The 25,899-nt window shown below is 43.6% G+C and overlaps 1 protein-coding gene across 1 annotated transcript in view; it reads right to left on the bottom strand.

The window, feature by feature from the left end:
- Window positions 1-18,606, bottom strand: part of PRR15 (proline rich 15) — a 23,159-nt gene extending 4,553 nt beyond the window's left edge. The window contains exon 1 of the mRNA XM_082259104.1: window positions 18,313-18,606. The gene's annotated coding sequence lies outside the window, so the exon portion shown is untranslated. The remainder of the gene's footprint in view (window positions 1-18,312) is intronic.
- Window positions 18,607-25,899: the final 7,293 nt, after the last annotated feature.

The raw sequence follows: 25,899 nt of genomic DNA, 5'->3' as shown, positions 1-25,899 counted from the left end.
TAGTATGTGAGGCAGTGTACAGGGGTCAGTAGTATGTGAGGCAGTGTACAGAGGTCAGTAGTATGTGAGGCAGTGTACAGAGGTCAGTAGTATGTAGGGCAGTGTACAGAGGTTGGTAGTATGTAGGGCAGTGTAAAGAGGTCAGTAGTATGTGAGGCAGTGTACAGGGGTCAGTAGTATGTGAGGCAGTGTACAGGGGTCAGTAGTATGTGAAGCAGTTTACAGGGGTCGGTAGTATGTAGGCCAGTGTAAAGAGGTCAGTAGTATGTGAGGCCGCGTAAAGGGGTTCGTAGTATGTAGGGCAGTGTACAGCCGTCAGCAGTATGTAGGGCAGGGTACTGAGGTCAGTAGTATGTGAGGCAGTGCACAGGGGTCAGTAGTATGTAGGGTAGCGTACAGGAGTCAGCAGTTTGCAGGGCAGATTACAGGGGTCAGTAGAGCAGGGGACGGTGCCAGTCAGTAGGGCAGTGGAGAGTTCCAGTGGTGCAGTGGAGAGTGTCAGTGGAGCAGGGGATGGTGTCAGTAGGGCAGAGGAAAGTGTCAGAGCAGTGGCTGGTGTCAATAGGGCAGACAGTAGTGTAGAGGACAGTGTCAGTAGAGCAGTGGATGGTGTCAGTAGGGCAGTACATGCTGTCAGTAGTGCAGGGGATGGTGTCAGTAGGGCAGAGGACAGTGTCAGTACTTTCCTTGCATCCTCCATCTTTTCCTTTCCAAAGCAAAGATGGAGGATGCAAGGAAAGTAGATATATACACAGGAAAACTCAGACATGAAAGATGAACAAAGCATAAACCACTACCCGGCGATCCTGGGCTACCCATTGATAGCTGGCAGGTGACGGGTAGACCATGTCCCTGCCTTGCTGACCCCCCATCTGAACTGCTCCTCTGCCTCCTGTAAAATTCTGCACCCTCTGGTGTCAGTACAGCAGAGGACAGTGTCACAGGTACGGTGGATTGTGTGACTCGCTCTCGGTGGATTGTGTGACTCGCTCTCCTACTTTCATTCATGCCATTTGCCAGCGGGTAAACAATGACCTGTGCCATCACATGGGGAGGATAGATTGGGGGGGGGGATGAGTCCACACTTTCTTTGTACGCTCTGACTGGGATTGACTTGGGGGGATCTTCCAAATTCTGGCAGCGAAACGCACAATGGGGAAGCCAAGAAAAAGCATGTATTGGATCCTGCCGTAACTAACACCAAGAACACAAACATATGGTAATATATTGCAGCTTACCAGTCCGTAGATGTAGTGCCTGCATTATTTTCCTTTTTTCAGGCTAAGAACATGTTCAGCAATTACAGAAAATACATGTTGATCAGCTTCTATCTTCAGCCTATTAAGTTAAACTTTGGAAAGGAAAGGTAGAAGCTGATTCTGTTTTAATACATTTCCTTCTGTAAACGTCTCATCTGCCCCAACCCCTGATGTAATAGAGATGAAGAGAGGAACACATGTTTGAAGTCCAGGCTGGGTGACAACCATGGCTTCTTCCACAGACAGTGGGGGAGTGAGCATATCCACCCAGGGACTGAAAATGTGTTATTTGCAGGATCTCCAGGTGAAAATAAAGAAACACATCCTTAAAAAATGAAGGAAGCCACCACATCTAAGTACTTGTAAGTTGCAATATATTACATTTTTGCTTATCAGTTTATATTTGCTTTAAAGTAAACCCGTTTCGTCGTCCTCCATGGGCAAAGCAAAAGTTCTCTTTAAAGTGCAGGCTGGGATGAATTACTTCAGGAAAAAAGAGACACGAAAAAGTCTGAGAGCAAAGCATTTTCTACCAGGTAAACAATTGCAGTTTGGAATAAAAAAATCAATTCCATTTATGTATGGCAGAGTTATAAATCAAATCTACAGATCTGCCCCGTAGATGACCAATGTCATACATTAGGTCATAGGTGTCATGTCTGTATTAAGTGAAAACAAAGTGGTTGTGTAAAGTGTCGCTGACATTTTAATCAGTGAGCAGAGTGGAGATGGGTGTGTTGGGTAAATTCCCTGAAGGAACACATAGATACAGAGATGGACAGATAATACAATACGCAGTTGATTTTGGTTTCGGCTATACATTTGGTTTACTTGGTAACACTCTGCTGACAACATAACGTCCAGCAAACCAAAACAAATTAGCTGAGAACTAGTCAGTAATAATGTTCTGTAATACATGACTTAGAGAGAACGACAAATGACTAACAACAGGTTTCCTGCTGCCATCATTATAAAATACATGATCATTCCTTTGGAACTGTATTAAGAATTCATATATTGTGAATATATTATACGGGGTATTACCATAATCATGTGATAGTTTGACTGTGCAGGGCAGTCAAGTTCGTCCACTTCAAACTCGCTCATCCATGTCTTTATGGACCTTGCTTTGTGCACTGGTTCAAATCATTTGGTGGAGAGGGGATTATGGTATGGGGTTGTTTTCCAGGGGTTGGGCTTGGCCCCTAATTCCAGTGAGGGGAACTCTTTAGGTGCCAGCTTACCAAGACATTTTGGACAATTTCATGCTTCCAACTTTGTGGGAACAGTATGGGGATGGCCCCTTCCTGTTCCAACGTGACTGCACACCAGTGTACAAAGCACGGTCAATAAAGACATGGATGAGCGAGACATGATTAGAATGAAAGGAAAAGGGTAGGCATTTTATATGCCCCCTTTTCCACATGGGAGAAGTGGCGGGAAGTGGTAGACCAATAGAGGTCAGTTTCAGGTGAGTAGGGCTTCTTCCCGGGTTTTTTCCTCAGGGAAAAGGGCGGGATGAAGTTCCTGAGGTAAAGGTAGAATATGGGACACGTGTAGCTGCAGGTGACTGAGCTGCACCTGCAGTGGCGCGTGGAACTCTGAGGAGAATTCAGGCGGGAATTTAGCTAAAATAGGTGAGCCCAGCTGTGAGGGGCTCATTCGCCTCAGGAGCAGACGCAGAAGAGGTTCCCCAACCCCCCCTCCCCTGTTGTCATGGCTTTTATTACGTGGTGGGTCACCTTTGTTTACAAAGGGGGACAAGTGTTTTATTACTGGATGTTTTAATTAATTTTATTGAATTTTATTTATTTGATAAAGCCTGAGCCGTAGTGGCTGGGCTGTTTTTAAGATGATATTTATTGATATTTATTGAATATTTAATCTGTTTTAAACCAGTAATAAACGGCCGCGGCCATATTTTTCCTTATTTTGGTGTCTGCATTCTTTATTTAATAATTATTGTTAATTTATGATATTTTTTAGTTAAGTATATATCCTGCCTACTGTCCCATGGAGACTGTGAGCCAGGCCTTCTAGTCCAACATCAGTGCCTGACCTCACAAATGTGCTTCTGGAAGAATGGTCACATTCCTAAACCTTGCGGACAGCCTTCCCAGAAGAGTTGAAACTGTTATAGCTGCAAAGGGTGGGCCAACTTAATATTGAACCCTACAGACTAAGACTGGGAAGCCATTAAAAAGTTCATGTGCGTGTAAAGGCAGGTGCCCCAGTACTTTTGACAATACAGTAAGGGAGGATTATAACCCCTGTCAGATTTTATTTCTCCACCTGCCTGCCATTGGGGACATTTTCCTTTACTTCCTGTCTCATAGCCAAACAGGAAGTGTGGAGAAATCCCAGAAAAAATAAGAGAATTCCTTGGGGACCGCCAGGTCACCAGAACTAGTGTCCTCATTGGAAGATTTCCCTTCTATTACTTTTCTTGGGACAACCCAAAATTTGGGATTTTCTTTTACTTTGACTTTTAACCGCTTTACCACTGGTCACTGTGCTGCTACTGCAGCACAGTGGCTCGTTATCGTCTGGCAACGTAGGTCTACGTCACCAGACTTTACCCTCTCTCGGCGCCGCGCGCGCCGCCGGAGGCTCGCTCCCGCTGTTTTCAGTCACAGCAGGAGTCGGGCCAGGGGAGGGGAATCTAGTTTGGAGATCCGCCCGCCTGTGTAAACAGAGCGGGCGGATCTCCTAAGTGACAGGCAGGGTCAGATTTCAGGGTTCAGCATAGCTGAACATGCTATCTGTCCCTGTGTCACACAGTCACCCCCCCCCCCCCACACGTTAGTAAGCACCAGGCATACATTAACCCCTCCCTCTCCAATAAAATTAACCCCTTCCCTGCCAGTGTCATTTTTACAGTAACAGTGCATATATATAGCACTGATTACTGCAGTAATGTCACTGGTACCCCCAAAAGTGTCAAAAATGTCAGTCAAGGGTCCGATCTGTCCGCCGCAATGTCGCAGTCCCGCAAAAAAAAATCACATATCGCCGCCATTACGCGTTAAAAAAAAAACACCAAAAATGACATAAATCTTTCCCTTAGTTAGTAAACGCAATAACTTTTGCTCAAACCAATCAAAATACGCTTATTGTGAGTTTTTTTTTACCAAACATAGGTAACAGAAAACAAATTGGCCAAAAATTTAAAAAAAAAATTGGTTTTTACATCTTTTTTGGGGGGAATTTCATATAAAAAAATGTTAAAAATATTGTTATTTTTTCAAAATAAACCCTCTTTTTTTGTTTATAGCGCAAAAAGTAAAAATCGCACAGGTGATCAAATACCACCAAAACAAAGCTCTGTTTGTGGGAAAAAAAGGACGTAAATTTCGTTTGGGTACGGCGTCGCATGACTGCGCAATTGTCAGTTAAATTCGCACAGCGCCGAATCGCAAAAAGTGGCCCAGACGTAAGACAGCAAAATGCTCTAGTGGTAAAGTGGTTAATGATAATGGTAAATGGGAAAAACAGAGAGGGTGAATCTCCTTAACTGGGCCACAGACGCAATAAAACCTGACAGGGACTCTACGGCCTCTCCACTCTATCAAAAACTCAAAACAAAGATTTTGCCTTTAGTTATACTTTAACTCATAAAGTGCCTTTTATTGGACTTAGCCTCCTACATTTTTTTTTATTAATTTTTTTGCTGCTGTTATCTGACTTCCTATTGGAGGGTGGCTATGTTTGTTCTTCATAGTCCCACTGTATGTAGGGATGTAGCCACCCTCTCTTGCTTGCTCCCGAGATAGACTAGGATCTTTGGAATATTGGACTTGTAGTGTACATACAGCAGTGCACATGACTGCAACTAACGTGCAAAGCCAAACATAAGGAAATGAAGAGAAAAAAAGAGACTTGCTAAAGATGTAGAAATGAGGTAAAAAAACACAGTAAGACATGATTTATTGAGAAAAAGATTTGGGACCATTACACTGTGGATGTGTATTTCAGTGCAGTGGCTTCTATGTCTCTCCTGGTGCCGGCCTCATGTGGCGAGAGTATGCAGTTAGTTCCTGGAGGATGAAGGGATTAATACCATTGAATGGCCCCCACGATCGCCTGACCTAGTTCAATAGAACACCTCTGAGACATCATGTTTCGGTCCATCCACCGCCACCAGGTTGCACCTCAATCTGCTTAGGAGCTCAGTCATGCCCTGGTTCAGATCTGGGAGGAAAGGACACCATCCATCATCTCCAGGACACCATCCGCCATCTCCAGTGGCAGCTGGTGCACGGTCAGTCGGGGGGTGGCAACAAACCAATGTAAACCCCCCCCCCCCCCGCTGGACAGTCAGACGGTTGGTCGGTCAGTCGGTCAGCAGGCAGGCAACACATTCCCAAGGCAAGCAACACATCCCCCCCCCCCCGGCCTGCCTCTTTACCTCCTCCTTCTTCCTAACTGAGCCGGGGTGTGCTGGATGGCTGAGCCAGTAAGATCGCTTCTCCTTTTGGCCAATCGGGAAAGGGGGTCTCACAACCCTCTTCCTTATTGGCTGGGAGGAGAGTAAGTGTGGCAATAGCGAATATTTATTTGCTATTGCCATACAACTGGGTGGGCTTAGGGCAGTGCTCTACGCCCCGAGCCCACCCTTTTTTGAAGCCTATTAGAGCCTCTGGCTCTAATCACGTGCTTCAAAAAAAAAATCCCCTATTGTAATCCATGCGTCCGGCGCCCTGCATGTAGATTAGGGGGCCGGACGCATGGATGGGGGGAGGGGGCGGCGCCCCTGCGCTCCCAATGGACAGGCTGCCACTGATCATCTCATAAGGAGCATGCACCGACGTTGTCAGTCATGCATACAAGCACGTGGGTGCCATACAAACCACTGAGTACCATTTTGAGTTGCTGTATTGAAATTTCAGCAAAATGGACTAGCCTGCTGCCTCATTTTTTCACTTTGATTTTCAGGGTGTCTTTGAATTCAGTCCTCTGTAGGTTGATTCCTATTAAACGATGCGACATCCTTTCGTTCCTAACACATTACCCAGTCCATAATAGTATAGATATCCAGCATGAGATTTTTCTCCATTTGATGTGTTTTCAAAGTTGTCCTTTCATTTTTATAAGAACTGTATAACTATATATCTTCTCTGGATGTATAATCTGGCCTCAATCTGTAGTCCATCGTTCCCCAGCACAATGCCCCATGCTAAAAGAATGTTAATTTATTAAAAAAAACACTTATCTATCCAGAGTCCCCCAGTAGAAGAACCAACACATAACTACTACTGGACTAGCACAGACAGTGTACATAAAATAAACTGGTATACCTAACCCCATTAAATACCCATGCACCACAGATTCTCAATTTAATTAATTAAATTATATAAAGACAAATAGCATATACAGTATATTTCCTCAAATGCATTCCAGGGCACCGCTATATATTGTATAAATATGTATTTGTTTTACTGCTACAGGGCGGTATCTGCACCGGATCACATATATACAGTATGTATATATATATGCGATCTGGCTCTTCAGGTAGTGGGCACACATGCAATCACACACAATCGAAGCCCAGCGGCGGGTCCTGCAGACTCAATGTCCACCGGCACCCACCTATCATCCAGCAGAGAGGCAGAATGGCAGTCTGCCTATGTAAACAAGGCAGATAGCCGTTCTAACAGGAGGGAAGGCATGGACTCTGTGTCTCCGCAAAGCCGGGACTAGGATCCATGTCTTCCCCTAGTAAAAGCACCTCCCACAGTACATGTAAACAGTGGTCAGGCACACAGTTAACCATTTGATTACCCCTGATGTTAACCCCTTCCCAGCCAGTGTATTTAGTACAGTGACAATGCATCTTTTTTTCGCACTGATCAATGTATTCATTTTCTCAAAAGGTCGCTGAACGCCGCCATTACTAGTAAAAAAATGAATAAATAAATAACAAAATAAATAAACAAATAAAAATATCCCATAGTTTATAGACGTTATAACTTTTGTGCAAACTAATCAATATAGGCGAGCGAAGGCGGCCCTTTGCACATGTACAGATCGGAACACCCTTGTGAATGAGACCTTAGGGAAAGGTTTCCATATACATTAATGAATGTTTGCATCATAATGTATACATATTGTTGAATATTAAATAAGTAGACACTTTACGTTCTGCTTTGAAGATTCATGGTAAAAAATTGTAGAGATGATCTTCTGCAAAGTTACAAGAAACCTCTTTGTGCAGCTAACAAATAACCCGCAATTAAAACATTGCAAACTTTTTACCCTTGTAAACAGCCTGAAGCAGGCAAGTCATATCATTAACATGCTATTAAAAAATATCATAAAAGTCTAACCTATATACTGTTGATTTATATACTGGAACTTCCTGAAGAATATAAAAGCATGCTTTGTATTTCACTAACTGTGTTCAGGGCTCCATTCACACCTAAACAATTTGAATTGCGGGCGGAATCGTGCGATTCTGCGGCAATTACAAATATCAGCAAAACGCAGGTCGCGTTTGCAATGCCACTACTTCTTAATGGCATCCCAATCGCGGTGCGATTTTGCCGCACCATAAGTTGCGCTGCAATCACAAAACGCAAATCTCGTTGCTCAAAAAGGAGTAGGAGCTTATTTTGTGCGACAGCGTCATGGTGTGATTTTGCCGAAATTTGTCACGCGATAAATCTTGTTGCAAGCACGCCAAAATCACACTGCGACTAGGGTGCCATTATGAAGTAATGGCAATCGCAAATTTGTCCCACATTTTGCCACGATTTGGAATTGTGGCGATTTTGTTCACAATTCAAATTCCCTAGGTGTCAATGGAGCCTAAAATATGTGAAAGAAGGGGCAAGTAAAGAAGGACCTCCAGTTCAGCTATAGGCTGTACATACAAAAATATAAAGTATCTTACAAAAGTGAGTACACCCCTCACATTTCTTGGAAAATTTTTATTATATCTTTTCATGTGACAACACTGAAGAAATGACACTTTGCTACAATGTAAAGTAGTGAGTGTACAGCTTGTATAACAATGTCAATTTGTTGTCCCCTCAAAATAACTCAACACACAGCCAATACTATCTAAACCGCTGGCAACAAAAGTGAGTACACCCCTAAGTCAAAATGTCCAAATTGGGCCCAATTAGCCATTTGAATGGGGAGCAGGTGTGTTAAATTTGGTGTTATCGCTCTCACTCTCATACTGGTCACTAGAAGTTCAACATGGCACCTCATGGCAAAGAACTCTCTGAGCATCTGAAAAAAAAAAATTGTTGCTCTACATAAAGATGGTCTAAGCTATAAGAAGATTGCCAAGACCCTGAAACTGATCTGCAGCACGGTGGCCAAGACCATACAGTGGTTTAACAGGACAGGTTCCACTCAGAACACTCACTTTTGTTACCAGCGGCTTAGACATTAATGGCTGTGTGTTGAGTTATTTTGAGGGGACAGCAAATTTACACTTTTGAGATATACTGTACAGTATATAGAAATTTAAAAAATTACCTTTATTTAAAGTGGAACTTAAGAAAAAAAAAAAGACGATCAAACAGGGAAGGGGCAGGACAGAAAAATATAAAACATTTTTTACCTTAATGCAAGGAATGCTTAAAGGTAAAAAACATTTTTAGCTTTAGTATCACCTTATACACTTGACCTCCGGAAGATATACCCACCCCTTCATGACCAGGCCATTTTTTGTGATTCGGCACTGCGCTACTTTAACTGGCAATTGCACAGCATATAACTCTGTACCCAAATGAATGTCCTTTTTTTCCTAACAAATAGAGCTTTCTTTTGGTGGTATTTGATCACCACTGGGCTTTTTTTTTTTTTTTGCGCAATTAACAAAAAAATGTTTGACTTTACTTTCTGCTATAAAACATATCCAATACAAAAGCTTAAAAAATCGAATTTTCTTCATAAATTTAGGTCAATATGTATTCTGCTACATATTTTTGGTAAAAAAAAATCCCAAAAAGCGTATATTGATAGGTTTGCACAAACGTTGGTTTACACAAACTATGGGATATATACTCAAATTTTTATACATTTTTTTATACTAGTAATGGTGGCGATCAGCGACTTATAGCAGGAACTGCGATATTGCGGCAAATAGTCTGAAATTAACTGACACTTTTAAAACTTTGCAGGAACCAGTGACTCTAATACAGTGATCAGTGCTAAACATATGCACTGTCACTGTACTAATGACACTGGCTGGGAAGGGGTTAAACATCTAGGGTGATCAAAGGGTTAAATGTCTGCCTAACCAGTGTTTTTGTGTTCTATGTGTGCTGCTTTTACTAAAGGATGTGATGGACTTTATTCCCTGCTTTGCAGGGAAAGAAAATCCATTACTATCCTACGAACAGAACAGAGCTCTACCTTGTTTACACAAATAGAACTGTTTTGTGTCTCTCCTTGCCGATCAGCGGGTGCTGGTGGACATCCATTGGCCGGCACCCGCTGATCAGCTTGTGCTGTGTCTAATCACAGTAAAGCAGCCGCACTGGCGGCGCACGTGCGTGTCCCTTACCCAGAAGTAACGCATCACATACTAGGCACAGGAGAGCCGCTCTGCTGCTGTATAACTAAGTTATGCAGTCGGCAGTCAGTTAAGGCTCTATTCACATTAGCATGTCTCCAAAGTCACACGATTTCCAGTGCAAGTTTGATGCGACTTTTGGTGCGATTTTGATCCGACTTTACATTCTCTTGACCGAAGTCGCAACAAAAGTCGCACTAAAGTAGTGCAGGCACCTTTTCAAAAACACATCACAATCAGATTCTGTGTGCACCAATTTAATGAATCTCCCCTACATCTCTTCTGCATTAAGGTTTCTTACCTGCCTGTCAAACTTATATGCATGCGCAGCTCATACTACAATGTCAGCAATTCTGAGATGAATGAACTGCCATGCATGCACAGCTGTGATGTCATCATGGCACAGCGAATGAAAACAGCAGACCAGCTGAAGATGTCAGAGGCTGGCAGGGAGCTCTGTGACCCATAGAGAAGGTTCCCCTAGAGGTGGGACTTTTATAGGCACTAATGGAATATGATATAGTAGTGATGGTGAACCTTGGCACCCCAGATGTTTTGGAACAACATTTCCCATGATGTTCGTGCAATCAGCAGTGTAGATGAGCATCATGGTAAATGTAGTTCCAAAATATCTGGGGTGCCAAGGTTCGCCACCACTGTAGAGTATTGTAAAAAATGAATTTTATTGTATCACAGAGAATAAAAATATGTATACACAAAAATTAAATATAGAGAAATATACATGTAATGCACAATGATACTTTCACCAATATATGCAATGTACATGGATCAACATCTAAATCACCCGACGCGTTTCAAAGCTTGCATAGCTTCTTCCTCAGGGGTACAGTATACGTTAAACCTATGAATTATATTGATCACAGATTCCACATTACCATGTTTAATATTAAAAACAATGTCTCAGTCAGAACCTCCACAAATCGAATGTGAACAAACGTCTCTGTACACTTTTTACCAATAATGACATATTGGTGGTAGGGGTATTGCACTCAGTTCCAGCAATCAGTGACAACTGAGGCCAATTAGATCGACCCTGATGTCAATCGTGTCAAAAATAGAAATGTATTGTCTTAGAGCAAGGGGGAACACCAGTATTTACTAAGGCTTGATCTATAAATACACTTCATGTGGATTGCCTCATCGATCTGCCCAGCTCTGTGACTCCGCAGCTGTGGAGAGAAGGTGAGTATAGTTCCGCAATAAATTTACATACCAAAATATATTATTATATCTGCTTCAGGTATTTTTTATGGGCTAGATAGGTATATAATACAGTAGCCTAATATTGTTACTTGTTTTTTTTTTACAGAGTTTGACAGGTGAAGTAAATACGCGATTTGCAGCGGCAAGAATCTTTGGATTCCTGCGACTGGAACTGACAAATATGTGCACATGACCACTGAGGCTGTACAATGCAATGACAGTCTGTCAGCAGATGCATCTGATTGTGGATGTTCAGACAACGAGCGATGCCCTGCGATGATTGTGGCTGGACACACTTAGGCTCTGTTCACATTAGTGGGATTTTGGACACATAAAGCTGCATGATAAGTTAACACCACCTCATATCAATGGCACCTGTTCCGATCTAGGTGACTTAAAGTCGCAGCGACTTTGAAAAGTTTCCTGCACTACTTTGATGCGACTTAAGTGCCAGAAAGTGTAAAGTCGCACTGCAAAATATGTACGACTTGGGAGTCGCACTAGTTTGAACGGAGCCCTACTACATCTTTTCTGCATAAAGTTCCTTGCTGTCTATCTGCACTATGCAGCTCAGTGGACAATATCTCCTGAGATGAAAGAGTGACGTCGGTTCGGACTGGTCAATTAACCATTTCTGGACCGGAAGGCTTTGCCCCCTTAATGACCAGGCCATTTTTTTGTGATTCGGCACTGCGTTACTCTAACTGACAACTGTGCGATGGTACGATGCTGTACCCAAATAAAATTGACGTCTTTTTCCCCCCCCCCACAAACAGGGCTTTCTTTTGGTGGTATTTGATCACCTCTGCGTTTTTTTGATTATGCGCTATAAACAAAAAAAGAGCAACAATTTTGAAAAAAAAAAAAAAACCAACAATTTTCACTTTCTGCTATATAACATTCCCAATAAAAAAAAGATTAAAAATCAAAATTTTTCATCATTTTTGGCCAATTTGTATTCTGCTACATATTTTTGGTAAAAAAAATCCCAATAACTGTATTTTGATTGGTTTGTGCAAAAGTTATCGCGTCTACAAACTAGGGGAAAGATTTATGTAATTTTTATTTATTTTTACTAGTAATAGCGGCGATGTGCGATATTACGGCGGACAGATCGGACCCCTAATTGACATTTTTGACACTTTTGGGGGGACCAGTGACATTACTAAAGTAATCAGTGCTAAAAATATGCACTGTTACTGTAATAATGACAGTAGAAGGGAAGGGGTTAACCTAGTGGGTGATCAAAGGGTTAAATGTGAGCCTATGGGAGTGATTACTAACTGTAGGGGGAGGGGATTGTGAAATTACCATAGAAGGATCACAGGTGCTCTGTGATCATTTCAGAGAGAAGAACGGTCAGCTGTGTTTATAACAGCTGAAAACCCTTCTCTCTGAGTGGGGAGTGATTGCGGGATGCCTATGTACCTAGGGGGTGATTCTAACTGTGTGGGGCCAGACTTGGTGGATGGAAACAGGACTCCTGTGTTTTCCGAGATAACAGGAACCCTGTTTCAATCAGTGACAGTCCCTGCAGCGTTCTCCAGGTTTCCGGTGGCCATCGCAGCCGCCGGACCCGTTGCTTAGCTGCAGGACTAGAGAGTGGGCACGCTATTGCGCCGGCGGCGTTCGCACACGCGTGCCTGAGACCCGCTCCCGCGAGCCGCCATACGGGTACGGCGGTTTGTGCAGGAGAGCCAGCCTGCCACAGTATATCTGCAGCGGCTGGTCTTTAAGCTGTTAAAAAGGCCGAAGATCAGTACCCGGAGGAAGACTGGCTGAGGATGTCAGCAGCTGGTGTGGGAGCCTTGGGACACCGCAACGCTGCAGCGGAGGTTTATTTCCACTTTAAGATCATACTGATTCCATAAGCCACATGAATGGCTGGTTCACACCAGATGCAGTCCAGTGCGTTTTTATTCTGCATCCAAAACGCATGGACAGTGTTTAACATGGATCCAATGGCCCTAATTCACACCAGTGCAGTGTGTTCCAATGTAGTCAACAAAAGTAGAACATGCTGCAGCAAAAGCAGCAAAAACGCTTTGGAACACACATGTCCTAATTGAGATGAAGAAAAAAAAAAAAGAGAGGGAAAACGCATCAGAGTGCATAAAAAATGCATGCAGAAACACATCCGGAACGGAGAAATGGTGGTGTTAACCGGCCTGATGAGAATTTCTTTACGACTATGGGGTCCCTCAGTTTCCTACTGCACCATGTTCTCAGACATGAACGCTTTACAGCCCAACAATGCAATCTTCATTACTAGCCAATGTCATTGTGGATCATTACCCCACATCCTAATGACCATAGTAAATTATCTTCTGCCTCTCTACTATAAAGATCCTGAAATCATGTTACAGAGCAATGCAGTCATTGGGGAAGTAACATTTGTTTAACCACTTGAGCTCCGGAACATTTTACCTCCTTCGGGACCTGACCATTTTTTCTAGTTTAGCATTGTGCTACTTTAACTGGCGATTGCACTGGGGGTTTTTTTTTTGTTTTTTTTTTTAGATATAAACGAAATAAAACCCACAATTTGGGGGGGAAAAAACTGATATTTTCTACTATAAAATATATCCAATAAAAAAATAGAAAAAAATCAAATTTCTTTATAAATTTTAGCAAAAATGTATTCTGCTACATGTCTTTGATAAAAAATCCCAGTAAGTGTATATTAACTGGTTTATGTAATAGCTATAGCGTTTACAAACTATGTTATAGATACTGGAATTTCATTTTTTTTTTTTAATAATACTAATGTTGGCATAGTGGAACTGCAGTAGTGCGGAGAGTAATCTGACACTAACTGACATTGGAGGGGTGGACTAACTAACTGCCACTGACACCTCCAGTGATACTAATACAGTGATCAGTGCTAAAAATATACACTGTCCCTGAACTAATGACACTGGCTGGGAAGGGGTTAACATCTAGGGCGATCAAGGGGTTAAATGTGTGCCTAACAATGTTTACGGTGTGCGTTTTACTAAGCAATGTGCTGGTTTTTAGTCCATGCTTTGCAGGGAGAGAAAAAACTGGCACATCTCTTCCGTACAAAGAGAGCCCTGTGTTGTTTACTGACACAGGGCTCCCTTCTGTCATTTTCTGAGCCAATCAGTGGGTGGCGGCTATAAATCATTGGCCGGGACCTGTTGATCGGCTTGTGCTGCAGCGAATGGCAGCGCAGTCTTCCAGGTCCACATGTGCATGGTCAGGCGGAACCGGAAGAAACCACAACGTTCTGGTACCTGATTGTGCCTGTACAAGCCAACAGGCCGCTATGAATGTACTGTGGTGAGTGGGCAAGCGATTAATAATTCTTACAGCCATCTCAAAACCCTTGACCCCATACTGCTGAGACAGATGAATAAAAAGGTTTACAATCAATGGAATCCAAGGCTTGAATTTTCTTGTCAATGAGGCTTACAGCCATTTTATTTGACCCCACTAAAGTTTAGAAAATTGATTGAATAATCAAAAAACCAAAATAACAGAATTCTACCGGTGCACAGACAGCTTTACTCACTGGCACTTACACTATATTGTCAATAGTATTGGGACGCCTGCCTTTCCACACACATGGATTTTAATGGCACCCCAGTCTTAGTCCATAGGATTCAATATTGAGTTGGCATCTCCCTTTGCAGCTCTAACAACTTCAACTCTTCCGGAAAGGCTGTCCACAAGGTTTAGGAGTGTATCTATGGGAATGTTTGACCATTCTTCCAGAAGCGCATTTGTGAGGTCAGGCACTGATGTTGGACAAGAAGGTCTGGCTCGCAGTCTCCGCTCTAATTCATCCCAAAGGTGTTTTATCGTGTTGAGATCAGGACTCTGTGCAGGCCAGTCAAGTTCCTCTGTCCCAAATTTGCTCATCCATGTCTTTATGGCCCTTGCTTTGTGCACTGGTGCGCAGTCATGTTGGAAGCAAGAAATTGTCCAAAATGTCTTGGTATGCTGGCGCCTTAAGATTTCCCTTCACTGCAACTAAGGAGCCAAGCCCAACCCCTAAAAAACAACCTCCACACCATAATTCCCCCCCTCCACCAAATGATTTGTAACACCTTTGGGATGAATTCGAGCGGAGACTGCGAGTCAGACCTTCTCCTCCAACATCAGTGCCTGACTTCACAAATGCACTTCAGGAAGAATGGATAAACATTCCCATAGACACACTCCTAAACCTTGTAGACAGCCTTCCCAGAGGAGTTGAAGCTGTTATAGCTGCAAAGGGTGGGCCAACTCAATATTGAACCCTACCGACTAAATCTCTCATGCCATTAAAGTTCATGTGCGTGTAAAGGCAGGCCTCCCAATACTTTTAACAATGAACCATTCCGCTGCACAGAAGCTACAGGTTGCCTGACTTCTCAAAACTGCTCTGTCACTGGCTGCAGCATGGACTTCGTCAGCTTGATCCAGTGTGAAATAATATATTGCAATGATAAGGAATCTGACGACACGAGAAAATCTATGATCTGTTACTGCTAATCTAATCAGTAATCTTCTCCAAGGACACGTCTGTGTGTTGTAAATATGTCTTTAAAAAGTAAAAGTGTTTTCTACCTTGTTTGAGCCTGCTTTGCAGCACTGATCTCACATCTAACGTGCAGTAGAGGGCTAGAAAAGCGCAGTTCAGGGCTAGATCTATAGTGCTCCTAATTTGTTCAGTATTCACGCCCAAAGTAGGTTTTCAGATGATTTTTGCTATAGTCACATGACCACTCCTCTGGCCTTAATCATGAAATGGGCTGCAGCTTGAGTGTCACTTTGGTGACATCAGAATTGGCTCTGGCTGTTATTCATCCAATGCTGGTCATGGCTGGATGCAACAAATATGTACAAGAGTGTAACTATAGAAGACCATGCAATGGCTATGGGGCCTGGAAATATAGGGGCCCCAGCTGTCCCTTCCCATAGTGACATATGCGGGAGGTAAAAGAATTTACCAAATACATGTAATCAGTGTATGTACATATATATATATATATATATATATATATATATATATATATATATATATATATATATATATCTGTACCATTCTATAAATTATACATGTAATCTTCATCAGTAGAGGACCTGTATTAGAGATCGAGATCACAGATGTAAGGGGGCTGCTGATAAGTTTCCTAGGGGGATCCACAACACAAAGTTATGACCCTGAATAATATTTTTTTGAAAAAAGTCAACATAGAAATACACACTGCTAAAACCTTACACTGATGTCACTGACCCTGTACTAGGCTTCCATCCATCGCTGCTCCTGCTGCTCAAGTGGCGTATCTAAACCTGTTTGTTCCTGACACTGTCCCAGGGGGCCATGGCGCAACACAGCATCATGTCATATTCACTGCAGGAGATGGTGAAATCCCTATCTGCAACATCTTACATACAGCACTTTATTTTATATATATATAAATAAGAGAGAGAAGGGAAACAGAAAAGAGAGAGAGACAGAGCAAGACAAAGCCGGAGATAAAAAAAGAGAGGAGAAAGCATGAGAAAGAAAAAAGATAGAAAAACAGGAAAAAGAGACAATAAAACACAGAGAGAAAGAGAGAGAAAGAAAGAGAGTGTGCATGGTAGAGAGAGAGAGAGAGAGAGAGAGAGAGAGAGAGAGAGAGAGAGAGAGAGAGAGAGAGACAAAGGAAAGCACAAATAAATAAAGGAAAAGTGAGAGAGAAAAGAAACAAATAGAGAACAGAGATAGAGAGAGAGAAATATAGGGAGATAGAGAAGAGAGAGAAAAAGAAGTAAAACGGAAAATGAGAGAGAAAGAAAAAATGGGAGATAGGGAAGAAGGAGAGAGTGTGTGTGTATGTGAGAGAGAGAGAGAAAGAACACCCCCCCCCCCCCCAAAGAAATAGAGGGGAGAGGAGGAGAAAAAGAGAGAGACTGAGCGAGAGAGAAAGAGAGGGAGAAAAGAGAGCAAAAGTGAGGGACGAATAGAGAGGAGGAGAAAGAAAGAAAGAAAGAAAGAAAGAAAGAAAGAAAGAAAGAAAGAAAGAAAGAAAGAAAGAAAGAAAGAAAGAAAGAAAGAAAGAAAGAGGGTGAGATAGAGAGAAAGAAGAGATGGAAAAAGCAAGAGTCAATCAGAGATAGAGAAAGAAAGAAAGAAAGAAAGAAAGAAAGAAAGAAAGAAAGAAAGAAAGAAAGAAAGAAAGAAAGAAAGAAAGAAAGAAAGAAAGAAAGAAAGGAGAGAAAGAAAGAAAGAGAAGTAAGAAAGAAAGAAAGAAAAAGAAAGAGTGAATAAGAGATAGTGAGGGAAAGAAAGAAAGAAAGAAAGAAAGAAAGAAAGAAAGAAAGAAAGAAAGAAAGAAAGAAAGAAAGAAAGAAAGAAAGAAAGAAAGAAAGAAAGAAAGAAAGAAAGAGAAAGAAAAAGTGAGAAAGAAAGAAAGAGAGAGAGAAAGAAAGAAAGAAAGAAAGAAAGAAAGAAAGAAAGAAAGAAAGAAAGAAAGAAAGAAAGAAAGAAAGAAAGAGTGAGAAAGAAAGAGGGTGAGATAGAGAGAAAGAAGAGATGGAAAAAGAAAGAGTCAGTCAGAGATAGAGAGAGAAAGAAAGAAAGAAAGAAAGAAAGAAAGAAAGAAAGAGAGAGAGAGAGAGAGAGAGAGAAAGGAAGGAAGAAAGAAAGAAAGAAAGACAGAAAGAAAGAAAGAAAGAAAGAAAGAAAGAAAGAAAGAAAGAAAGAAAGAAAGAAAGAAAGAAAGAAAGAAAGAAAGAAAGAAAAAGTGAGAAAGAAAGAGGGTGAGATAGAGAGAAAGAAGAGATGGAAAAAGAAAGAGTCAGTCAGAGATAGAGAGAGAAAGAAAGAAAGAAAGAAAGAAAGAAAGAAATAAAGAAAGAAAGAGAGAGAGAGAGAGAGAGAGAGAGAAAGGAAGGAAGGAAGGAAGGAAGAAAGAAAGAAAGAAAGAAAGAAAGAAAGAAAGAAAGAAAGAAAGAAAGAAAGAAAGAAGGCAAACAGAGAGAGAAAGAAAGTAAATAGAGAGAAATAAAAAGAGAGAGCGAAAGTTCAAAGGTGAGAGGGAGAAGTAGAGAGGAAAAAAGGAAGAGAAGATAATTGTCTGTTTGGGGTGTATTGCAGGGCACCACATAGGAGGTGAAGCTGAGCACTATGTATGACAGCACTGAGGAGGTGACAGGGACATTTCCAGGGACAGGTGACAACGTTCTCTATGCAGGTACAGAATGAAGTGTCCCCGCACACATGGATGCCCTCAGTATAATGGATGCCCTCAGTATAATGGATGCCCTCAGTACAATGGATGCCCCTAGAAGGCCGATCCTCACCTGTGTCAGCAGCGATCGGTATGTCCTTGTCACAGTTGGGGACAGAGCACCATAGAGGAAGGTGTGTGCCGCTCGGAGGTCCCCGGCCAGGTGTGTTAGGTGTTCCTGGCAGTCATGGTAGGTCCAGGATGTGACAGGAGACGAGCACTGACTGAGCCAGTCCTGAGAAGTGTACAGGTAGCACAGGGAGGGGGCGCCTGTCACACGTCACTGGAGGGAACCCTGCACCTGCCAGCTCTCATCCCATTGGACGGACTGCGGGCTGTTCAGCGATCCCACAGAGGAAGCTAGTTCACAAATAACCAGAACGTCTTACTCCCGCCCTCTACCTGTACGCCCCGCCCACCTTTTCCCCAGGTAGGCTGGAGGGGCCGGGAGAGCGGCAGGTGTACTGGGCACTGAGGAGACGCCCACCGGAGCTGTGATTGGCGGCGGGTTGGCTTCTCCGCTGCTAATTGGTTGTGTTGATGTTTCTCGGGCAGGTGGAGCAGCGAGGTCAGAGTGAGGTGAGGGAACACTTGTAAACAGCTGGAAGGTGTGTGATTTGTGCAGATGGAAGAGTGGAAGGCTGGAAGAACAATTCCTAGACTCGGGAGGGTCTGCCAGCCTGGAAACTACATAGAATAGTGTTAATACGGATGTACCTGCTGCTGTACTGGTGTTGGCTGGCTACCTGGATTGGGAGGGACCAGAGGGATTTACCCCCATAATGACCAGGCCATTTTTTTGTGATTTGGCACTGCGTTGTTTTAACGGACAATTGCGCAGTTGTGCGACACTGTACCCAAATAAAATTGATGTCCTTTTTTTCCCACAAATTGAGCTTTCTTTTGGTGGTATTTGATCACATGTGCCTTTTTTTTTTTTTTGTTCTATAAACAAAAAAAAGAACCACAATTCTAAAAAAAAAAAAAAATAACAATATTTTTCACATTCTGCTAAATAATATTGAAAAAAAAAAAATTAAAAATCAATTTTTTTCATCCTTTTAGGCCAATTTGTATTTTGCCACATATGTTTGGTTTAAAAAAAATTCTCAATAAGCGTATTTTGATTGGTTTGCGCAAAAGTTTTCTCATCTACAAACTAGGGGGAAGATTTATGTCATTTTTATATATTTATTTATTTTTTACTTCTAATGGCAGCGATTAGCAAATTTTTAGCGGGACCGCGACGTTGCGGCAGACAGATCGGACCCCTAACTGACACTTTTGGGGGGGACCAGTGACATTACTACAGTAATCAGTGCTAAAAATATGCACTGTTACTGTACTAATGACACTGGCAGGGAAGGGGTTAACACCAGGGGCGATCAAAGGGTTAAATGTGTCCATAGTGGGTGCTTTCTAACTGTGTGGGGGTTGGGCTTGCTGCATGAACACAGGGATCCTTTGTTCCTCTTATTTAGGTCTCTGTGTTCATAACTGATAGAACAGTGTTTACAACAGCAGACCGCCGTTCTGTCTCCATGGGGGGGGGGGGGGGGGGGGGGGGCGATCGCGGATGGCCAACGGCAATTGTGGCTGCCGGACCCGCTGATTAGCTTCTCCTGTGGGGAATAGGCGTGCACGCTCCCGCGAAGCAACGTACAGGATTAACCTGCAAGCGGTTAATAAGGAATGTTGCTTCCCAACTTAGGAACTTGTGAGAGAGGGAAAATTTATGTACTAGAAGCGAAACTTTATTTTCAGTTATGGATAGAGAGAAGAAGGATAAGAGCCCATTCACACTGCTGCGACTTGTCAGCCTGACAAGTCGCGGTCGGTCGCGGTCCATTGAGTAGTACAGGACCCGTTCTAATAGGAGCGACACAAGTCGCTCCAACTTAGAAAAAGGGTCCTGTACTACTTTGGGGCGACCTCGGAGCGACTTGCATAGACTTCCATTATGTGAAGTCCCTGCAAGTCGCTCCGAAGTCGCTGTGCACAACAGTGCATGCGACTTCACAGGTCGCCCCCCCCCCCCCGAAGTTGTGTCGCCTCAGTGTGAACACCTGTCAGTAGGGCTGCTGTTAGAAATCATGGGGCCCCATACAGCCCTCCTGACGGGGCCCCCTCAACCATGCCTGCACTCCACCTACCAACCTACCACCCCAGGGGTATAGCAGAAAAGCAGCACTGACTTTATCTGCCTAGTCCCCCCCCCCCCCCCCGTTCCCCCGAAAATTAAAAAAAAAAAAAAAAAAACCCTTTGCTCCCACTTCCTGGGCCCCTCTGTTAACCTGATGGGGCCCAAGGAAACATAATTTAAACCCTGGTAAGCAAGTAGGAGCGGGGATGGGATTTAGTAAAATCCATTCCTTCATTTTTAGGCAGAAATGAACAATAAAGCTGCCTTGGGCCCCGTTGTTTAGCTGATGGGGCCTGGGCCCAGTACAACAGGATCGGTTGTACTGCTTTATCAGCAGCCCTGCCTTTCGGGATGTATTGCGGTCTGTGTCCCCATTAGGGAGATTCACCCTCTGTTTGTCCTGTTCACCATTACCACCAAAAGTGAAAGCGAAAGAAAATCCCAAAATTTGCCTTATCTCTGAACAGTGATAGAGTGGAGATCTTTCATTGGGGACACTAGTTCTGGTGACAACCTCTCACTTTGGAGGGATTTCCTCTCACTTCCTGTTTTGGTTATGGGACAGGAAGTCTCCCATATAGGACACAGATGGCCCAAAAAAAAAAACCCCTTTCTTATCCTAGGTTTACACCTATGCATATTTTAGGTCATTTTGCAGAAACGCACTACAGTCCATTTAACACGGTTTCCTATGGATCTAGTTCAAATCTGTTCATTTTGAGCCAGTGCGTTTTTTAGAAAGGGTCAGGGACTTTTTTTTCCCCACAGCAGACTGTGTTTCCGTGTAATAGACTTCAATGGACCTGCACCAAAAATGGGGCAAGCTAAGGGGGCAGGTCATCCGGTGATGTCATCAGGTGTCCCTGCCCCTTAATGTATTTAGTGGCTGGAGGTGGCGGAGCTGTCAATTGGTGGGAGCCAAGTGTCGTTGCAGGTTGGGGTTTTTTTTTTAAATTTTGCTTCGGGTCGGCGGCCGGCGTTCAGCGTGATTGACGTTGGATGTACTTCGGGGGGCACTTTATTTTTAGCTTTATTAATAAAGGACTTTATTAATAAAGGGGCTGGGATCTGGGGGCCCCTTGTTAAAGGGGGCTTCCAGATTCTGATAAGTTACCCCCCCCCTGCACCCCCACAACCACCAGGCCAGGGTTGTGGGGAAATGGCCCTTGTCCTCATCAGCATGGGGACAAGGTGCTTTGGGGGGCATGTTGAGGGCATTTGGCCTGGTATGGTTTAGGACGGGGGCGGGGGCACTCGCTCATTCCCCTGCCGCCCCTTTCCTGGCCTGCTGGGTTGCATTCTCAGATAATGGTCTGTTTTTTAAAAAACTTTGTATGGCTAAATTCGCACCGCACCCGCAGCAAAGACGCACAGGACCCTTTTTTGCAGCCGCATCAGGATCGGATCGCACAGTGGTTCACACTTGTGCGATCCGATCCTGTGCGAACTGTAAGATCGCACTGCGATATGCGATCAAACTGGGGGTGTCGTTAAGATTACATTGACACCCCCAGCGTATCGCATATGGCAGTGTGAACTGCCAGGGGTGCGTTTGCGATGCGGGAACAGGATTCGCAGCCTTCCCGCATCGCATAAGTGTGAACCGGGGCTCCAGCTGGCATTCTTTTGTTTACATTCAACTGTCAGCTGGGAATCCCGCTGACAGCTGATGAGTCATCGGTTGTTAAGGACGCAGCGGCCGCCTGCTCCTTAACAACCGACTATTCACAGTTCTCTAAGGAGCCTTTCTTATTAGAAACCCCCCCCCCCCCGCAAAACGCATGAAAAACATGTAAAAATGCGTGTGTACAAATGCACTGCAAAAGACAATGGAAAACAGCAACCGCATAGATGTGAACCTAGCCTTACTCTAACCATTAGGAGGGGATGCCACTAATAAGGTGATATGCCATTCATAAGAAGGGGATGCCACTTATACAGGGAGATGCCATTCATAAGAAGGGGATGCCACTTATACAGGGAGATGTCATTCATAAGAAGGGGATGCCACTTATACAGGGAGATGCCATTCATAAGAAGGGAATGCCACTTATACAGGGAGATGCCATTCATAAGAAGGGGATGCCACTTATACAGGGAGATGCCATTCATAAGAAGGGGATGCCACTAATAAGGCGAGATGGCATTCATAAGGAGGTGATGCCACTAATAGGGAAAGATGCCATTAAAAAGTAAAGGATGCCACTAATAAAGTAGAATATCATTAAAAAGAAGTGATGAGACTAATAAGGCATAGTAATACAGCTCTAAAAGGGCTGTGCATACCAGCGTAATCAGGATTCGACAGTTAAATGTGAACTCAGGGTAGGAGGCTTCATCCTATCCAATACTCTATAAAGTCTCCGGGCTCCAGAAACCATACCGGGACTTACATACCAGGACAAGGCTAGTGCTTGGCACGAAGCCCCTCAACTTGCATGGGTGAGAATACTTGGTGACAACAAGTTTTTGTAACATTGCGTCACAGTGCTTCCTGACCAAAAGAAGAGGGAAAAGAAAAGCACCACAAGACACAGCAGTGTGAAGTTTCAGAGAGGTAAATTCAATATATTAAAACTGAATATTTTGAAGAATAAGGAATTATTCATGATAATAAATGCAATCAAATAGAGGAGGTCGGCCACACGGCGTGGGTGCCTTTTAGAGAATCCTTTGCATTTTCTGAATGAATGCAAAGTGTTCTCTGATTGGACCAAGTGGAGAGTGTGATATCACTGCCCACATCTCCAGAACATCCAATCAGAGAATACTTTGCATTCTCTGAATGTCAGCCTGTGCCGACCCCAGTGTTCACAATGCAGCAGGACAGCTGCTCAGCATCTGACTTGATAGCAAGTGGAAATCACTGGAGTTGCAATGTCTACTTCAATTTTCAGCTTCAAGGGGCATCGACCAGATATGGTATATACATTGTTACATTGGTTCAAGCTAAACCTCTATACCTGGAGTTCTTCTTCAAAAGGTGTAGCATTTGCCAGTTTCCAGATATACACTCACTGACCACTTTATTAGGTACAACTTGCTAGTACCGGGTTGGACCCCCTTTTGCCTTCAGAACTGCCTTAATTCTTCATGGCGTAGATTCAAGGGGTTAACACCAGGGGGTCCCTATAGGGTGCTTTCTAACTGTGTGGGGGGATGGACTTGCTGCATGAACACAGGGATCCTGTTGGAAACATTCCTCAGAGATTTTGGTTCATATTGACATGATAGCATCACGCAATTGCTGCCGATTTGTCGCCTGTACATCCATGATGCACATCTCTCATTCCACCACATCCCAAAGGTGATTGGATTCAGATCTGAGGACTGTGGAGACCATTGGAGTACAGTGACCTAATTGTCATGTTTAAAAATCAAGTTTGAGATGATTTGAACTTTGTGACATGGTGCATTATCCTGCTGGAAGTAGCCATCAGAAGATGGGTACACTTTAACCATGGACATGGTCAGCAACAATACTCAGGTAGGCTGTGACCTTTAAACAATGCTCAATCGGTACTAAGGGGCCCAAAGTGTGCCAAGAAAATATCCCCAATACCATTACTTCACCACCACCAGCCCGAACCCTTCATACAAGGCAGGATCTACGTTGGAAATTCTGAAGAATCATTTGATATACTTCCCAAATTCCACAAGCCAGAAAGAGACATCAAAATCATCAATGTCGTCACTTTCTGTACCTGATGACGAATTTTCCCACGAATCGCTATCGCTCAGTTCTTCAAATAACTCTGTTTCGCTGTCGCTGTTTTCCAGTTCGTCTAAAAGCGCTTTTGCACAAAAAGAACGCTTTTTGGATGCCATGGTCATTTTCCAGGCACAGAGCACTGGAAAAGCACAGGCAGGGCACTGGAAAAGTCACCAGGTGAAATCCTGTGGTGAAATGGCAGTGACAGTGACAGTGTGATCCGTTAGGATCACAGCTTTGTATCATGTCATTTGTGTATTTACACTTTTGAATTTGCCGCCGGTTCCACCCTCTGCATCGCAACGCTTGCAGGGAAGGGAACCGGAAGACAAGTGCCGGCAATCGGCTGTGCACAGAGCGGGGAGAGAGTGTGAGGACGCCGAGGAGGACGTCAGGGAGGAAGTCGGGGGATCGCAGGGAAGGTGAGTAACATTCTGGGGTAATCCCGAGTGTGGCTCCGGGTTACCGCTTTTGGTACTGAAAGTTAACCCCGAACCACACTCGGGAATACCGCCAGGGAGGTTAAATGCATTGAGTCGCTGCCATGTGATTGGCTAATTAGCAGTTTGTGTTACCAAGCAATTGAACAGGTGTACCTAATAAAGTGGCCAGTGAGTGTATGAGATCACAGATACTTCAGAGCCTTCTAAAGCAATGACAAATTGTTATAATTATAGCTATAGCCCTGAGATTTAAAACAACTACAGTTGACTAGCATGGTGTATAATTTCTTGCAGACTTGTGCCTGTAAAGTTGTAGAGTTGGTGGTTTGGCTGTCCTCAGCTGGTTCAAGCTACCATTTTCTAGACAGGAGCTGTCAGCAGCTGTCAGTGAGATCACCCCGCAGTGATCTGTGAAGCACTAAGCTATAAATACAGGGATTAAGTTCAATATTAGTATGTTAGCAAAATAGATCAGCTATATTCAACTTTAAAAAGGAGTAGGGATAAACTACAGTATAGAAAACACCACGTCACCTGTAGATATTTCTGTAACTCAACTTCTTATATTGCAGCAGCATACCAGTCCTTAGATGTGGGGGTTGCTTTCATTTTTATTCTTTCAGCTAAGAATATTTTTAGCAAGTACACAAAATACCTGCTGATCTTGCCAGAAACAGTTAGCGGAAGTTATAAAGAGGGCCGAAGACATAGATCTAAAATCTTTCTCCTGTCTGTGCAACAAGTGGTGCAACTTGTGACAGATTCAAGGAAAAGTGTATAAGAATCTGTTGAAGAATTTCCTCAGACACAATTTTGTCTCAGACAAAGACTCCTTTCACGCGGTCCGCTGTCCGGTGCGGACCGTTCTCTGCTCAGCGGGGATCGATCCGCCGATCCCCGCTGAGCAGATGGATGACAGCTCCGTCTCCGCACTGTGTGCAAAGAGGGAGGTGTCAGAGCCCCGCTGCTTTCTATGGGGGAAGCGGATGAGAACGGACCGCCTGTCCGTTCTCATCCGATCCGATCCCCAGGACGGATAAAAAATAGGCTTTCCATCCGTCCGGATTTCACGGACAGGATCGGATGGGGATGGCAGCGGGTGTCAGCGGACATGTCTCCTCTGACATCCACTGCCCCATAGGGCTGACAGGCGGATCTGATTGGATCGTTCGTGTGAAAGGGGCAAAAGAGGGGAATTTACTAGGACTGGAGCAACAAGAATCTGGGCCAGCTGTGCATGGCAATCAGCTTCAACCTTTATTTTCAAAGCTCAGCTGAATAAGCTCAGTCTAGAAGCTGATTGGACACTATGTGCAGCTGCACCAGATTCTCTCTGATCCTGTTTTAGCAAATTCCCCTGAA

Source organism: Pelophylax lessonae, assembly GCF_965119305.1.
Source record: "Pelophylax lessonae genome assembly, chromosome: 5".
Taxonomy (NCBI): domain Eukaryota; kingdom Metazoa; phylum Chordata; class Amphibia; order Anura; family Ranidae; genus Pelophylax; species Pelophylax lessonae.
This window is presented reverse-complemented; position numbering and strand designations above follow the sequence as displayed.